Genomic DNA, 5570 nt, shown 5'->3' on the forward strand with positions numbered 1-5570 from the left:
AGTAGTGGTGGTGAAGCTGAAGACGTGTAATAAGTCAACAGAAAGTTAAATTACATTCAGTTCATGGACAGTCAAATTGACTCAAATGATGTCAATTAGTCTATCAGAAGCTTCTAAAGACATGACATCATTTTCTGGAGTCACAGTCAACTTAGCGTATGTAAACATCTGACCCACTGGAATTGTGATACAGTGAATTATAAGTGAAATAATCTGTCTGTAAACAATTGTTGGAAAAATTACTTGTGTCATGCACAAAGTAGATGTCCTAACCGACTTGCAAAACTATAGTTTGTTAACAAGAAATGTGTGGAGTGGTTGAAAAACGAGTTTTAATGACTTCAACCTAAGTGTATGTAAACTTCCAACTTCAACTGTATGTATGCTCATTTAAAGAGGTGGTTTTCAATAAACCCCAATGTTTTTGGAATACTGCAGTAAATGTATCACTTTAGATCAGGTGGCTGACCTGTGAACAGGTCTAAAAGGCAGAGTTCTGAGCACCAGGTGTCAGAGTACTCTTCGCTTCTTCTAGTCTGGGTCTTCCTTCACCGGTGTCTCCATTTGTCTCAGTCTGGATCTGAACGCCTGGGCTCAGAGACCTCATCCTGGTCTTCATTTGTCTCAGTCTGGATCTGAACGCCTGGGCTCAGAAACTTCATCCTGGTCTTCATTTGTCTCAGTCTGGATCTGAACGCCTGGTCTCAGAAACCTCATCCTGGTCTTCATTTGTCTCAGTCTGGATCTGAACGCCTGGTCTCAGAAACCTCATCCTGGTCTTCATTTGTCTCAGTCTGGATCTGAACGCCTGGGCTCAGAAACCTCATCCTGGTCTTCATTTGTCTCAGTCTGGATCTGAACGCCTGGGCTCAGAAACCTTGTCCTTGCAGTGTGTACATGTCTCAATGATTATCTGAAAGTCCCAAAATGGTAGGAAGACTCTTGAAAAAAATAATTGAATTAAAAAAGATGCTGAGACATATTGTGTTCCTGTTGAATGACAACTTTTAACTATCCATGAACTGAATGTAATTGACATTTTCTGTTGACTTCTTACACAACTTCAGCTTCACCACCACTACTGACTGGAGCCATGTCCTTGTTAAGATTCTTATAAAATGTCTATTGCAGTGCTTTTTAAAGTAAATTATACACCTTCACAGTGGATAACTGTAAGGATAATTTCTCTACAAAGCACAAAAACTCAGAGATACTGAATATGTTACGAAACTACCTCAAGAAACGCTCTCTCTCTCAGACTGCTACCGACGGGTCTATAATGACAAATGGAAGGTTCACGTACGACTCTCTTGGACAGAAAGTGCATTCCAGAAACTATGGAATGCATGGCAACAAGACGTTTGTTATAGGCCTGCTGATGCTCTACAGAGAGGAAGAATGCAAGGAGCGCAACTGGGCTTTCCACATAGTCATTACTGCCAGGGATATAATATATATGATAATTGAGGAAAAAACACTGCCCAGGTACAGTAGCTCTATCTCAAATCACTACTCTCTCTTTCTCTGTGCCTGTCTCACTCTCTGTCTCTCTCTCTCTGTGTCTCCATCTCTGTGTCGCCCTCTCTGTGTATCTCTCTCTCTCTGTCTCTCTCTCTCTGTGTGTGTGTCTCTCTCTCTCTGTGTGTCTCCCTCTCTGTGTCTCTCTCTCTCTCTCTGTGTCTGTCTCTCTCTCTCTGTGTCTGTGTCTCCCTATGTGTATGTGTCTCTCTGTGTATGTGTCTCTCTGCCTCTGTGTCTGTGTCTCTCTGTGTATGTGTCTCTCTGCCTCTGTGTCTGTGTCTCTCCCTCTGTGTCTGTCTCTCTGCCTCTGTGTCTGTCTCTCTCTACTACTACTACTACTACTATGTGGGACAAGTTCTCCTGTAAGAAGAGACTGGAGGTCCGTTCCAACCCTTTAGGGTTCCCCAGGATGCCAAGCTCATGGCCCAGATGGTCCTGGGAAGCACCCGATGTCACAGGCATGCCAAAAAGATCGTCAATGACAACAACCACCTGAGCCACCGCCTGTTCACCCCGTTATCATCCAGAAGGCGAGGTCAATACAGGTGCATCAAAGCTGGGACCGAGAAACTGAAAAACAGCTTTTATCGCAAGGCCATCAGACTGTTAAATAGCCATCACTAGCACATTAGAGGCTGCTGCCCTATATACACAGACTAAAAATCACTGGCCACTTTAATTTTATTTAAAAAAATGTATATATTTAACCTTTATTTAACTAGGCAAGTCAGTTAAGAACAAATTCTTATTTACAATGACAGCCTACATCAGCCAAACCCGGACAACGCTGGGCCAATTGTGCGCCGCCCTATGGGACTCCCAATCACGGCCTGTTGTGATACAGCCTTTAAAGATGGAACACTAGTCACTTTAATAATGTTTACATATTTTGCATTACTCATCTCATATGTATATACTGTATTCTATACTATCTACTGTATTCTATACTATGCCACTCTGACCTTACTCGCCCAAATATTTATATATTCTTAATTCCATTCCTTTACTTAACATTTGTGTGTATTGTTGTGAAATTGTTAGATATTACTTATTAGGTATTGCTGCACTGTTGGAACTAGAAACACAAGCATTTTGCTACACTTGCCATACACGTGTATTTGTGACAAATACAATTTGATTTGATTTTGATTTGAGGTGTTGGGATGGGCTTACTGGCCAACACCTGGACCGGAAGATCCCAGGGACCGGTGAAAGTAAAACCATAATTTATTGGTCAGCGCAAAGCAAATGAAAGGGCTACTTGTCTGTCCAAAATCCATAGGTTATTCATTTAAAGGCCCAGTGTAGTCAGAAATGTGATTTTCCTGAGTTTTATCTATATTTTTTGGACTAATACTGTGAAATGTGAAAATGATGATAGTGTAAGAGCTTTTAAGTGTAAGAGCTGTGTGAAAATGCCTGAAATGTCAGCCTGTTGTAGTAGGATGGAGTTTTGGCCTTCAATGGTGACATCACAATGCAGAAAATTAATTAATAGACCAATAAGAAAGAGAGTTCCAAACCTCTCTGCCAATAACAGCTACTTTCAGTTTCCCCTCCCCACTCAGACCACTCACAGACAGTCCTAGCAACATTCTTGCTTGATAAATTGCTCTTTGCTAAGAAGCTATTTTTGTTTATTTTTGACCATGAAAACAATAACATTAAGGTATTTAATTGTTACCCAGAAATAATTCGAAATTGAGATAAAAGCAGCTGCATTGTACCTTTAACCATTGTTACAATTAAAAATATGTTTCAGATTTGAATTAAAATGATGCAGATTTGATTGACAAAGGCAGTGGCTTCCAGGTCCAGGTTGTAAAGAGAATGAATTTGTTTGGCTAACAAGTCAAACGCTGTAGCCACATTGCTATTGTACCATATGGTCTGGTGCACCAGGCTAAGACTAAATAACTCCTATTTAAAACTGGAACATCGGGCAAAGAAAAGGCTAAATACATCTGTAATCTCAATGAGACTAACCTGGTCATTTTTTATATACATATATATATTAATAACTGCTTATGGATGGCTAGAAATAACCTCAAAAGCAAACTGACTTTGAATGCAATGTATTTCTGACATAATAGCTTAGTCACTTGTTAGTCCTCTCATGTCCAGGCCAGTACATGAGCACCTTCACTGAATTTGGCTGCCTACCCCTCACCATGATGGTCCACAAAGTGGAAGGATGTACTGTAGTCAGGTCAGTGAAAACAATTCACACCTACATGTATTTAATATTTAGCAGATTGAATTTGGTCTTATAAGCACTGATCTAGTATCAGCTTACCCTCCCCATATCCTTACCTAACCATTTGAGGGGAAAACCCCAAAACTGATCTTAGATCAGTCTCTAGGTCAACTTCATCCCACTTCTCTTGGCTGTGAGGATACTTTCTCTATCAATGTGTGTAACCCTATACAGTATGTGGAGACTCAAACGTTAAAGCTGGTGACTTTCATATAACGCACACAGTACATTGTTGTACTGTTTGAAAGTATGTGCAGATTGTGTTGTGTAATGCATGATGGATTATTGTGAATTTGTCTATACGTGCCACATGGCAAATAAACTCAGCCTGTATAACATCCTCCTGGGCATCCAGTACCCTATGGACTTTGTCCCTCCTTCTGTAAGGGAGTCCTGCAAGAGGAGACTGGAGAGGCAGGTGACTTCTTCAGTGCACTACAGTCCCTGGCCAAGGATCTTCCATAACGAACACCAAGAGTGCCTCAAATCACTGATCACATCAATGTCCGCCTTCTCTACAATCTGGCAGTGGCATTCAATGACTCCTCCATATTAAACCAAACACAGTAGGATGTAGAGATTATTTGAAACTCTAAAGTGTTAGTGGAGCAATGTGATCTGCGCTACTGATATTCCAGATTGACAGTAAGATTAGAAGGGAGAGAGAGGAGTAAAAGGTTTCCCATTCCATCACTGTGTTTACTGTCACCACACGTTTCTCTGCTCTTACAGTGACTATGAAGGAAATAAAACAAGAAGGGTGACATATAGCAGTCACTTTTTTGCTCTCTTTAAAAAAAACATTCAGGCGGGTTACTCAATCCTAGGACCTTTCCATCATCTTTCATTGGGAAACACAATGATTACAATAACAGGAACTGGACATGCTGAGTAGGCTATATATGCAGTGAGTGATTGGTGATGGGAGGTGTTGAGAGGGGAGGAGATGTATACGTTTCAGGTGTGGTCTTTCCTCCTGAACTTTAGTTAGGTCACACATAACACCAGTGACAGAGATTAATTGAAATTCCAACAATAATTGAAATGGCATGTATTTAAGAGATGTTTCAGTTCTTGAATTGGAATTTCAATTCAGTGAATTGAAATATAATTGATCCCAAACCTGTGAAAGCAACGCTTTTTTGCATACCTCTGTTTTTATCATAAATCAATTATGATTTTGATTTGGAAATGAAGTGCTACCATGTTATGTTAGCGTTAGAAAATATGTCAGTTAATTACTGATTAGCCTCTGCTTGCTCTGACTCGACTGCATGTGGGTTAAGTCCTTATTGTTTTTTTCCATTGACATGTGTCCCAAGTCCCATGGTAGTGACATGCCAAATCTGATGTTGCACTCGCCACAAGGCAATATTAAGGATGTGTGGCTCAATTAATGATGCTGAAGCTGTGTGTGTTATACAAGACTGCGTGTGTGTGTGTGTGTGTGTCTACCATTGTACCGTTTTGAGTGATTTTGCACCTCACTACACAAATTAATAAAATGTTTTTCAAAAGAGCTGTGTGGAACAAACAATAAAAACACTCAGCTCTCATTTACATACCTGCTTTTATGAGTTATTTGGATCATTATATTTCAAGTTCAAGTAGGCCTGTAGTAAATGGAGGGTCTTTAGTAGGCTAAGAGTTGGATGGCGCAGCAAAAGAGTTAATGATATTCCCTCCCTCCCATCGGCGCCAATAGTCTATAGCCTACATACATCTCCAGAACTCTGTTTGACAGTCGTCAGTGTGTTCTGCCTGACGCGCAGATAGTCGACTCAATCCATGA

The sequence above is a fragment of the Salvelinus namaycush genome, chromosome 29, assembly GCF_016432855.1.
Source record: "Salvelinus namaycush isolate Seneca chromosome 29, SaNama_1.0, whole genome shotgun sequence".
Taxonomy (NCBI): domain Eukaryota; kingdom Metazoa; phylum Chordata; class Actinopteri; order Salmoniformes; family Salmonidae; genus Salvelinus; species Salvelinus namaycush.